Source organism: Bos indicus x Bos taurus, chromosome 11, assembly GCF_003369695.1.
Source record: "Bos indicus x Bos taurus breed Angus x Brahman F1 hybrid chromosome 11, Bos_hybrid_MaternalHap_v2.0, whole genome shotgun sequence".
Lineage (NCBI taxonomy): Eukaryota > Metazoa > Chordata > Mammalia > Artiodactyla > Bovidae > Bos > Bos indicus x Bos taurus.
In genome coordinates, this window is record NC_040086.1 from 56,698,455 (window position 1) to 56,712,278 (window position 13,824).

The window sequence follows — 13,824 nt, forward strand, 5'->3', positions numbered from 1 at the left end:
AGAACTCCAAATGTAGACTTGTCAAGATTGTGCAAGAAGCTTTTAATCATATGAATTCCTCATTTCTTCCTCCTTTCTTCCTTTCTCTCATTACCTTCTTGCTTTCTTTCCCCCACCTTTCTTTCTTCTCTTTTTCTTTCCTTTTCTTCCTTTCTTTATTCTTTATACCTTCAAATTATGAATCACTCCCATGAATTAGACAATGTTGAAGCATCAGGGATAGAGTAGTGAATAATTAAATAAGCAAACTCCCTGCCAGTCTGAAGCTAGTGAGAGGCAATAAAGCACATAACATAAACAAGGTATGCTGCTGCTGCTAAATCACTTCAGTCGTGTCCAACTCTGTGCGACCCCGTAGATGGCAGCCCAACCAGCTTCCCCATCCCTGGGATTCTCCAGGCAAGAACACTGGAGTGGGTTGCCATTTCCTTCTCCAGTGCATGAAAGTGAAAAGTGAAAGTGAAGTCGCTCAGTCGTGTCCGACTCTTCGCGACCCCATGGACTGCAGCCTACCAGGCTTCTCAGTCCATGGGATTTTCCAGGCAAGAGTACTGGTACATATATTATAATATATGTGTAATATATATATATATATGTGTGTGTGTGTGTGTGTGTATATATATAATATGTACATAATATATGTACTAGGCACAAAATAAAGGGTATGAGGAAATAGAAAGTATTATTTTAAATAGCGTGGTTGTAATGGTTGCTTAAGACTGCTGTAACAAATTGCCAAAATCTTGGTGGCTTACAACAACATAAACTTATGCTATAGCAGTTCGAAAGCTAGAAATCCTAAATCAGAGTGTGGGTAAGGTTGTGCTCTCTCAAAAGGCTCTAGAGGGCTTCCCTGGCTATCCAGAGTTTAGGACTTCACCTTCCAATGCAAAGGGTACATATTCGATACCTGGTTAGGGAGCTAAGATCTCGCACACCTCACAGCCAAAAACCCAAAATATAAAACAGAAGCAATATTGTTACAAATTCAACGAAGACTTTAAAAGTGGTCCACATCCAAAAAGAAGAACAAATCTTTAAAAAAGACTCTATAGGAGGATCTTTCCTTGTTTATTTTGGTATCTGATGGTTCCATATATCCAAGGCTTGTTATTGTACAACCGCAGTCTCTATTTTCATCTCCTTCTGTTTCTTATAAGTACATTGTAATTGGGCTCCACTGGGTCATTCAGAATGATGCCATCTCAATATTCTTAACTGAATTACATTTGCAAAGAAATTTTTCCAAATAAGTTCACATTTAAAGTTTCTGATGATTAGACCACTGACCTGTCTTTTTTGGGGAGACAGATAACATTCAATCCATTACAGTGGTTAAGAAGGGCCCTTCTGATAAGTTGGTCAAGAAAGGGCTTTCAGATGGAATAGTATTTGCACTGAGCCCAGGAAAAAGTAAAGAAATGAGCCAAAATGGAAAATTAAACAATTGAAAACATATAGTTCCCACAGTTCCTCCCAATGCAATAATCAGTATGCCAAAATGGTTTCCTCCCCTTTATTATAATTTTTCTTTACCAGCTAACACAGACCATTAAAGCCAGAAGGCATCTTCTATATTATATATTGAAGAAAAACAAGCTATGCGTTCAAGAGTCAAAAAGCCTGATTTCTAAATGTCTTTCTGAAATTCCATTTCCTCATCTAAAATATAGCTAAGAGATTGTTTTCATAAGATATGAACAAATATTTTTCTTTTAAAATTCTAAATATTAAAGAGAATTAAAGATAACCAGCTAAATAACCACCTGATAACCACCTGGATTTAGCTTTTTTGAGAATCCACTATATGCTGAAATAAGTCCTCTCAACCCTTATCTTTCACAAACTTTCTTTCTCCATAATTCCTGGATGCCACATGCATAATTTGGGTTCATTTTGATAATATTCTAACTAAGCTAATATACTTAATATTGATTGGAACATGTGATTGCGAAGGTGAACTAAGTGGGTTGTAGATATATTGGTTAGCACAAGGAAATGAATTGTTAACACCTTTAATGCTGTTAAATCAACCACCGAAGGCATCCTGATGATGAAATCAGAGGGGCTAAGCCCCTTGGAAGACTATTATAGTCAAATGAATACTATATAGCATCATTAACTATAGTAAAGATGCTATACATTAGACCCCAGAACTCATTCATTTTAAAACTGAAAGTTTGTATTCTTTGACCAATATTTCTCCATTTCCCCCAACCTCGAGATCCTGGGAACCACTGTTCTACACTATAACCACTTTGGCTGTTGTTGTTAGATCCCATATATATTTGATACCTTACAGTATTTGTCTTTCTCTGTCTGATCTCATTTAGCATAATACCCTTAAGATTCCTTCATACTGTCTCAAATGGATGAATTTCATTCTTTATTGTGGCTGAATAATATTCCATTACATATATCTATATATATCTATATCATCTATATTTATATCTGTATTATCTAGGTATATAATTCTATGTATCTGCATATCTATATATCTACATCTACAGACCACATTCTATATCCATTTACCTGTTGACAGAAACTTAGGTTGTTTCCATGTCTTGGCTATTGTGAATGATGGTGAAATAAACATCATAGTATAGATATTGCTTTCAGATAGTGATTTCATTTACTTATTATACATATCAATACTAAGAAGCAATATTGCTAGGTCATATAGCACTTATTTTTAATTTTTGTTTTTAATTGGAGAATAGTTACTTTAAAATAATATGTTAGTTTCTTCTGTATAACAATATGAATCAGCTATAAGTGTATATATACTATATATGTATATATATATTTATATATACATATCTCCCCCCTCTTGACCCTCTCTCCCACTCATCCTCCCATTTCACCTCTTTAAGTCAATATAGAGAACCAGGCTGAACTCCCTGTGTTATATAGCAACTATATACTAGTTATCTATTTTACATATGGTAGTATATATATTTCAATGTTACTTTCTTAATTTTCCCCACTCTTCCCTCTTCCTGCTGTGTCCAAAGTCTGTTCTCTACATCTGTGTTTCTATTCCTGCCCTACTAATAGGTTCATCAGTACCATTTTTCTATGATATTTCTCTGTCTGACTTACTTTATATAACAGGCTCTAGCTTCATCCATGTCACTACAACTGACTCAAACTCATTCATTTTTATGGCTGAGTAAAATTCCATTATATATATATATACACACACACACACACACACACACACACACACACACATACATACCACTGTAAATTATTTACCCATTCATGTTGATGGACATCTACGTTGCTTTCATGTCCTGGGTAGCGTAAATAGTGCTGCAATGAACATTGGGGTACATGTGTCTTTTTGAATTATGGTTTTCTCAGGCTATATGCCCAATAGTGGGACTGCTGGGTCATATGGTAGTTTTTTAAGGAATCCCCAAAATGTTCTCCATAGTTGACTATCTCAATTTACATTCCCACCAACAGTTCAAGAGCATTCCCTTTCTCCACATTCTCTCCAGCATTTATTGTTTGTACATTTTTTGATGATGACCCCTCTGATTTTGTGTAAAGTTATACCTCATCATAATTTTTATTTGCTTTTCTTCTAATAATGAGCAATGTTTAGCACCTTTTTATGTGTTTGTTGGCCATCTGCATGTTTTCTTTGGAGAAATGTCTGTTTAGGTCTTCTCATTTTTTGATTGGTTTGCTTGTTTTTCTGACTTTGAATTCATGAGCTGCTTATATACTTTGGAAATTAAATTTTAATCCTTTGTCAGCTGCTTCATTTGCAACTATTTTCTCTAGAACAATTTTTTTTCACTATTTCAATGGAAACATAAAAAATAACTGAGTATCCAAAGCAATGTTGAGAAAGAAAAATAAAGCTGGAGGAATCAATCTTTCTGACCTCAGACTATACCATAAAGCTACAGTCATCAAGACAGTAGGATACTGGCACAAAAACAGAAATATAGATCAATGGAACAAGCTAGAAAGCCCAGAGATAAGCTTACACATCTATGGGCACCTTATTTTTGACAAAGAAAGCAAGAATACACAATGGGGGATGGTGGGGGGCGGGAAAACAACCTCTTCAATAACTGGTGCTGGGAAAATTGGACAGCTACATGTAAAAGAATTAAATTAGAACACTTTCTAACACCATACACAAACTCACAGTGGATTAAAGACCTAAATGTAAGGCCAGAAACTATAAAACTCTTGGAGGAAAACATAGAACACTCTTTGACATAAACTGCAGTAAGATTCCCTTTGACCCACTCCTAGAATAATGAAATAGAAGTAAAAATAAACAAATGATACTTAAAAGCTTTTGCACAGCAAGCTATAAACAGCATGTGTCCATGCATGCTAAGTTGCTTCAGTCATGTCTGATTCTTTGTGACCCTATAGACTATAGCCGGCCACACTGCTCTGTCCATGGTATTCTCCAGGCAAGAATACTGGAGTGGGTTGCCATGCCCTCCTCCATCTTCCCAACCAAGTGTTTGAATTTTTGTCTCCTGCAGCTCCTGCATTGTAGGTGGATTCCTTACACTGAGCCACCAGGGAAGCCCATAAACAACATATGGTAGATTAAAAAAAAAATTTTTTTTTCATGGATTCTCCCTACTCTTTTCTATTGTGGCTATACCAATTTACACTCAAACCAACAATGCACAACTGTTTTATTTTCTCCACATCCTCATTAACACTTGTTACCTCTTGTCTTTTTTGGTAATAGACACTAAAAGGTATGAGGTAATATCTCATTATGGTTTTGATTTGCATTTCCCTGATAATTACTGATGTTGAGCAACTTAGTCCATTTGATGACTTGTCAGTATTAGTTGATCATATATGCATGGGTTTATATCTAGACTTCCTATTCTATTCAATCAGTCTATGTGTCTATTTCTATGTCAGGGCATACTGCTTTGATTACTAAAGCTTTGCAATATATCCTGAAAGCATGGAGCATAATTGCCTCCAGCTTTGCTTTTCCTTTTCAAGATTGCTTTTAAGCAATTAAGGTCTTTAAGGGCTATTAAGGTCTTTTCTGATGTCATATGAATTTTAACATTGTTTATTATTTTATTTCTGTAAAATGTCATTGAAAATTTTATAGAAATTGCATATAGTCTATAAATTGCTTTGAGTAGTATAGACATTTTAACAATAACAAAGAATTATTAATTATTTCAATGCATGAACATGAGATATCTTTTAATTTTATGTCTTCAATTTGTTTCATCAATGTCTTATAGTCTTTATTGTATACTTGAGTTTAGTAAAAGAGTAGATTTTGAATGTTTCCCCCCAACATAATATAGAGCTTTGTATGATTGATGTGTTAACTGACTTTATTGTGATAATCAATTCTTAATCATCATTCCTTATACCTTAAATTTATATAAAATTTTATTTGTATACCTTAATAAAACTGAGGGGGAAAGTCAGATATAAAAAATCATTGGGAAATAAACTTAGCCATTACGTTGAAAGGAAGACATGAAAGATAGGAGCTGAGTGGATAGTATAATAACATGAGCAAAAGGCACAAAGAAACTTTTATCAGCCTCAATGCAGCACTGGAGTAGGTCCCCCTGTGGGTGGTAATTCTGGCTAATATTCCCAATTTATAAAGAAATAAAATATTTCACTCCTGATAGATGGTTATCTTACTTTCTTGGATTTACCCTAAATCAGCCATATTGATTGTAAATATTGATAAAGAGAAACTCAATTAAAATAGAGTGAGGAAGTCAGAAGGGGATACTCTTATGACCTATACAATGGCAGAACCCAAAGGAAAAGAAAATTTTCTTCTTGCCTGACAACAGCTCAGTCAATAAATCAAAACTACAATAAGGCATCATCTTATACGAATCAGAATTCAGTTCAGTCAGTTCAGTCGCTCAGTCGTGTCCTACTTTTTGTGACCCTATGAACTGCAGCATGCCAGGCTTCCCTGTGCATCACCAACTCCCGGAGTCTACCCAAACCCATGTCCATTGAGTTGGTGATGCCATCCAACCATCTCATCCTCTGTCATCTCCTTCTCCTCCTGCCCTCAATCTTTCCCAGCATCAGGGTCTTTTGAAATAGGTCAGCTTTTTGCATCAAGTGGCCAAAGTATTGGAGTTTCAGCTTCAACATCAGTACTTCCAATGAACACCCAGAACTGAACTCCTTTAGAATGGACTGGTTGGATCTCCTTGCAGTCCAAGGAACTCTCAAGAGTCTTCGCCAACACCACAGTTCAAAAGCATCAATTCTTCTGCGCTCAGCTTTCTTTATAGTCCAACTCTGACATCCATACATGACTACTGGAAAAACCATAGTCTTGACTAGATGGATCTTTGTTGACAAAGTAATGTCTCTACTTTTTACTATGCTGTCTAGGTTGGTCAGAACTCTCCTTCCAAGGAGTAAGCACCTTTTAATTTCATGGCTGCAATCACCATCTGCAGTGATTTTGGAGTCCCCCCACAAAAAAAGTCAGCCAATGTTTCCACTGTTTCCCCATCTATTTGCCATGAAGTGATGGGACCAGATGCCATGATCTTAGTTTTCTGAATGTTGGACTTTAAGCCAACTTTTTCACTCTCTACTTTCACTTTCATCAAGAGGCTTTTTAGTTCCTCTTCACTTTCTGCCATAAGGGTGGCGTCATCTGCATATCTGAGGTTATTGATATTTTTCCTGGTAATCTTGATTCCAGCTTGTGCTTCCTACAGCCCAGTGTTTCTCATGATGTACTCTGCATATAAGTTAAATAAGCAGGGTGACAATATACAGCCTTGATATACTCCTTATGACTATACAGTTTAAGTGAGAAATATATTTAAGGGACTAGATCTTATAGACAGAGTGCCTGATGAACTATGGATGGAGGTTTGTGACATTGTACAAGAGACAGGAATCAAGACCACCCCCAAGAAAAAGAAATGCAAAAAAGCAAAATGGCTGTTTGAGAAGGCCTTACCAATAGCTGTGAAAAGAAGAGAAGCAAAAAGCAAAGGAGAAAAGGAAAGATATACCCATTTGAATGCAGAGTTCCAAAGAATAGCAAGAAGAGATAAGAAAGCCTTCCTCAGCACTCCATGCAAAGAAATAGAGGAAAACAATAGAATGGGAATGACCAGAGATCTCTTTAAGAAAATCAGAGACACCAAGGGAACATTTCATGCAAAGATGGGTTAAATAAAGCACAGAAATGATATGGACCTAACAGAAACAGAAGATATTAAGAAAAGGTGGCAAGAATACACAGAAGAACTGTACAAAAAAAGATCTTCAGGAATCAAGATAATCACAACAGTGTGATCACTCACACTCACCTAGAGCCAGACACCCTGGAATGTGAAGTCAAGTGGGCCTTAGGAAGCATCACTGCGATCAAAGATAGTGGAGGTAATGGAATTCCAGTTGAGCTATTTCAAATCCGAAAAAATGGTGCTGTGAAGTGCTGCACTCAATATGTCAGCAAATTTGGAAAACTCAGCAGTGGCCACAGGACTGGAAAAGGTCAGTTTTCATTCCAATCCCAAAGAAAGGCAATTCCAAAGAATGCTCAAACTACCACCAAACTGCCCTCATCTCACAAGTTATTAAGTAATGCTCAAAATTCTCCAAGCCAGGCTTCAGCAATATGTGAACCGTGAACTTCCAGATGTTCAAGCTGGTTTTAGAAAAGGCAGAGGAACCAGAGATCGAATTGCCAACATCTGCTCGATCATCAAAAAAGAAAGAGACTCACAGAAAAACATCTATTTCTGCTTTATTGACTCTACCAAAGCCTTTGACAGTGTGGATCACAATAAACTGTGAAAAATTCTGAAGGAGATGGGAATACCAGACCACCTGGCTTGCCTCTTGAGAAACTGTTTGCAGGTCAGGAAGCAACATTTAGAAATGGCCATGGAACAACAGACTGGTTCCAATCAGAATGGCCATGATCAAAAAACCTACAAACAATAAAGGGTGGAGAGAACTTGGAGAAAAGAAAATCTTCTTGCACTATTGGTGGTAATGTAAATTGATACAGCCACTATGGAGAACGATATGAAGATTCCTTAAAAACTTGGAATAAAACTGCCATAACCTCAGCAATTTCACCACTGGGCATATACCTTGGAAAAAATATATGATTCAAAAAGACACATGTACCCCTATGTTCACTGCAGCACTATTTACAATAGAAGTTGTGATACGTATATACAACAGAATGGAATGGAACATTACATGTCTGCCTGCTCAGATGCTTAAGTCATATCTAACTCTTTGTAACCCTCTCGACTGTAGCCCTCCAGGCTTTTCAGTCCATGGATTTCCCTAGGCAAGAATACTGGATTGGGTTGCCATACTCTCCTCCAGGAGATCATTCTGCCTCAGGGACTGAATCTGTGTCTCCTGTATCTCTTCATGGTAGGTGGATACTTTTCCAATGAGCCACCAGGGAAGCCCACAATTCAATATGCCATAAAAATGAACATTGTAGTGAGGTGGATGAACCTAGAGCAGGGTGAAGTAAGTCAGAAAGAGAAAAAGAAATATCATATACTAAATCATACATATGTAATCTAGAGGAAAGGTACTGATGAACCTATTCGTAGGACAGCAATGGGGATGCAGACATAGAAAATGTTCTTGAGGACACCGTGTGAGAAGGGGAGGGTGGGATGAATTGAGAGACTAGCATTGACATATACATACACTACCATGTGTAAAATAGATAAGTAGAAGTAAACTGTGGCATAACACAGGGAGTCCAGCTTCATGCTCTGTGAAGACCTACAGGGGTGGGATGGTGGGATAGGAAGGAGGCTCATGATGGAGGAGGTATATGTACACTTATAGCTGATTCATTTTGCTGTATGGCAGAAACCAACACAACATACTGGCAATCATCTTCCAAGTTAAATTTTTTCTTAAATTGAAATTTTTAAAAAGGCACTATGCTTTTTTGAATCTCAACTCCTTCAACGAGCTGTGCTTACTTCAGCCCTCCCAGTTTCCTTTTCTCCTCTTTAAAAGAGTTATTTTCTCCTTGATGTGCTAGGACTTACACATGGCTCACCATGGTTGCAGACCCTGAATCGCAATTATTTGCTGATACTGAAAAGCCCATTTTTACTGGAGAAATAACTGGAAATATATTTAAGTAATTTCTGTGGTATGCATGGGGGTCCAGAGAAGACATTCAGTGACTCTGAGGCTGATGAGCACAGAGGTCAACATTTAGTCCATTATCGCACAGTGCTTTTCCATCAACCCTGGGGTTTGAAGGTAAGTCTTTCTTTTGGATCTGAGCTTATGCTTTCTTTATGTTTTGAAGTTCTCCCAGGTTTTGTTTGGGACACATTTTAAGGCTCCATGTTTTTTGTTTAAGCTTTATTCTGTCTGTAAGTAGTTGCTTGGCACTTCAGCCTGATAGTATTTTGAAATCAGGCTGTTTCAATTGGAACTCTGCTAGCTTTGGGGCCAATTTCTTTTGGAACAGAGACTGTTTCACTGAAACGGTGCCAGTGCAGGCTTTAGCTTGGTACCTTTCAGAATAGGGGCTGTTCTATTGGAACTGCACTGTTAAGCCTTTGGCCTGACTCCCTGGGAATTGGGCTGTTCCATTATAGCCGTGCTGTCCTAATTGACACTGGAGCCACTCTAAGAGCTCAACCCAACTAACATAAAGCAGCCCTTGCCTCAGAGTACTGCAAGTTCAAATACTGGGATCTTTAATGAACCTCAAAAGGTTTCCATCTCTGAACTTAGTTCCTTTTATTAAACCCTTTGAGACATGTGAATCCTTTTGTCTTTTGCTCCTCAGCAACTGTCCATTTATTAGGCAAAGACTTCTTAGGAAAGCATCATAGTGGAATTTCTTACTCTTGAAAGGGGGATATAATTCTAAAATTTTGTAATGCAGTTGACCCTTGAACAACACTGGTCTGTACTGCCTGAGTTCACTTATATGCTGAAATTTTCCTAAATAAGTACTATAGTAGTACTTCTGCAGTTGGTTGACTCTGATTGTAAAGTTTTTCTCAAATTTTTAGCAGTTCAGAAATTCATAGCTCTTAGCCACTATGTTGTTCAAGGGTCAACTGTAGCAATCAAAGCAACCAACCAGGTGAATCAAATGACCTTTCGATGTCTTTTATTTGCTCTGTCTCTGAGTATAGTAGAGCTGATTCTGGAAACACTGATTATTTGGCTCTATTGATTCAGCCACCATCCTTCTTATGGGCAAAATCTCCAAATGATATTGACAAAATTCACAGTGTACTTCTCATCAGTGTTCAAATAGATCTCTCAGAATCTCTTCCCAGAGCTAATCGCTATCCCATAAGTGAGGAAGAACTTCAAGATTTAAAACCTGTAATAGATTATAAGGCTCAAGGCTTAATATCTGCAATATTTTTATTTTAACAATGTCTGGTAAAATACTCCTATTATACTAGTGAGAAAATCTAAGGACTGAAGGTAGAGCTTGTTCAGGACCTCTGAGTAATAAACAACATTGTAATAACAACAATAAACAACATTGTTATCTCTCAATGCATTACTAGCATCCACTTCTATTGGAAGCAAATTCTTTACTGCAGTAGATTTATACAGTGCATTCTTCAGTATTCCAGTTGATGAAGCTAGCAGATACTTTTTTTGCCTTCACTGGGGAAGAAAAATAATTCACTGGGACAATAATGACTCAAGATTTTACTTGGAGTTCTTATTTCTTATAAATCTTGAAGGCTGAGCTTGGTGTTAAAAAGTGCCCTGTAAGTTCTACTGTGTTGCAATATGTGGATGATTTGCTTCTTTGCTCACCTCAACTCTCCTAACCTGAAGACAGCACCCACTTGCTAAAGCTTTTGGTCTTCAGTGGAAAGATCGTCCCCAAAACTGCTGTTTTCCCATTCCCAAGTTCAGTGTTTAGGGAATCTGATATCAAAACAAGGGCTTCACCTAGATTCAGATATACTTCATGGTGTCCTAAGTTTCTCCAAACCCCAAACTAAACACCAACTCTTAGTTTTTCTCAGGCGAGTTGGTTATTGCAAAAAACAGATTTTAAATTTCTCTTGTAGCTAAATTTCTGCATTTTTCACTGAATAATAACAATACCAACCCAATGTTTATGAGGAGAACTGGATGACACAGCCTATAACAACTTAAAGGAGAATTTAATGAACCCACCTGCCCTTGAGTATCCAAATTTTCAGATTTCCTTTTGCCTTTCTGTATATAAAAAGTGTTTGTCCTTAGGATATTCACTCAACAAAAACAGAGGTCACCAATTACCTATATAGGGTGTTATAGCCAAAAAGGTACTAGAGCAACTGGACTCTGTGGCATGGCCATACCTGCCTTGTTAGAACCATTACTGACACTGCCTTTTTGTTTAAAGCTATTGAGCAAATGATTGTGGGATTCCCATTTACCAAATTTGGACCAAATAACAGCTCAGTCCTGCTACAGACTTTAAAAATTCCCACTCCTCCTGTGCTTGTGCTCATCGTTGTACCATCAGGTGGGCTGTGTGGCCAGTGTCCTAGCAAAGGGGACGATGCGGGGCCTGAGACACTCGCTCAACATACAGAATGACTCTGGTGAGTTCGTGGCCCCGTATGTGCCGCAGAAATGCTCCGCCAGCAACCGCTTCATTGGTGCCAAGGACCACGCATCCATCCAGATGAACGTGGCCGAGGTTGACAAGGTGACAGGCAGGTTCAACCGCCAGTTTAAAACCTATGCTATCTGCGGGGCCGTTCGCAGGATGGGCGAGTCAGATGACTCCATTCTCTGGCTGGCCAAGGCCGACGGCATCATCTCAGAGAACTTCTGACAAGAGGATCCCAGACATGGAATATTTGTTATAAATAAATAGTGAAAACCTAAAAAAAAAAAAAAAAATTCCCACTCTTCCCCACTGTACGTGCATTGAACTATTTGTTTATTGACAAAATAAAGGCATTCATGAGTCAATATTGGTGGGAAAATGTTAACAAGGTTTCAAAAAGTGCCTACCTTACTTGTCCCACTTGTTAAACATACAAACCAAGGAAGTCTGTTACTACATTTACTGGACATTTTAATGGCCTAATGGACCATTTAAGTTCTGGCAAATAGATTTCATACAGTATCCTTTGTCTATATAAATATGTTTTCGGATATAAAAATCAAAGAATATTTATGTTTTTGTCATGGTCTGTATGTTTCACATACAGAAATTTTCTTTTGCACAGGCTACTGCCTCTTCTGTGGCTAAAGAGAAATATCAACAACTTCAGATATGCAGGTGGTGTCACTCTAGAGGCAGAAAATGGAGAGGAAAGGAAGAGAGCCTACTGATGAGGTGAAAGAGGGAAGTGAAAAAGCTGACTTGAAACTCAGCATTAAAAAAAGTAAGATCCTCACATCTGGTCTCATCAATTCATGGCAAATAGAAGGGGAAAAAATGGAAGCACTGACAGATTTTATTTTCTTGGTCTCTAAAATCACTGCAGACAGTGACTGTAGCCATAAAATTAAAAGACACTTGCTCCTTGGAAGAAAATCTATAACAAACTTAGACAGCATATTAAAAAGCAGAGACATCACTTTGCTGACAAAAGTCCATGAAGTCAAAGCTACTGTTTTTCCAGTAGTTATGTATGGATGGACTATAAAGAAGAGTTGGACCATTAAGAAGTTTGAATACCAAACAATCAATGCTTTCAAATTATGATGCAGGAGAAGACTCCTTTTGTTTTTTTAGGTAGATAGGAGATTCATATTTTATTTCTCCACTGACATATTTACAGTAAATATAAATTAAAGGCCTGCTTGCACACCAAACCCAGGTCCTTTTGGTGGTTCAGTCAAAGAGGTAAGACCTTCAGCTGGCTCACAGGAGAAGCGTCCACTCCTTGGCCTAGGTTTGGAAATCAACCCTGAACATTCATCAGAAACACTGTTGCTGAAGCTGAAGCTCCAATACTTTGGCTACCTGATGCAAAGAGATGTCTTGTTGGAAGACTCTGATGCTGGGAAAGATTGACAACAAAAGGAGAAAGGGGCAAAAGAGGATGGGATGGTTAGATAGCATCACTGACTCAATGGTCATGAATCTGAGCAAGCTTTGGCAGTTAGTGGAGGACAGAGAAACTGTCATGCTGCAGTCTGTGGGGTTGCAGAGTCAGACACGACTTAACAACTGAACAACAACAACCTCCTTACACCTTGCACCATGAAGATTTCATATATTTCAAAAAAACATATACAAAAGGATTTCCTTCAACCTTACTGAAAAGGCCCCTGTCTGCTACTGCTAACCAACATTTGTACCACCACTTTCCAGGGAATAGACACTTTCTGGATTCAGAGTGAAAGCTCAGTCATGTCCAATTCTTTGCAACTCCATGGATTGTAGCCCATGGAATTTTCCAGGCAAGAGTACTGGAATGGGTTGCCATTTCCTTCTCCAGGGGATCTTCCTGACCCAGGGATCAAACCCAGGTCTCCCTCATTGCAGGCAGAGTCTTTACCTCTGAGCCACCAGGGAATCCCTGGATTCACAGGACACTCCTAAATACCCACACCCAACTCTGACTGTACCTGAACATCAGCTGGTGATCTAAAGGAAATACTTCCCAGAATTGAAGTGGCTGACATGATAAGACAGCTTTCCTAAGACATCTGAACCAGGTGCACTGGAAGTTTGCCTATAAAACCTTTGATGACGACAAAGCTTTAAGTGATCTCCAATGTCTATAACTTAAAATGTATGGACTTTAGATAGAAAAGTGACTGTGAGTTCTTCTTCCTACTCCTCTTTGTTACTCAAATATG

General features: G+C 38.0%; 1 pseudogene; it reads left to right on the forward strand.

Moving 5' to 3' along the window:
* The first annotated feature begins 11,560 nt into the window (after positions 1–11,560).
* LOC113900836 lies at positions 11,561–11,888 on the forward strand (annotated as a pseudogene).
* Positions 11,889–13,824: the final 1,936 nt, after the last annotated feature.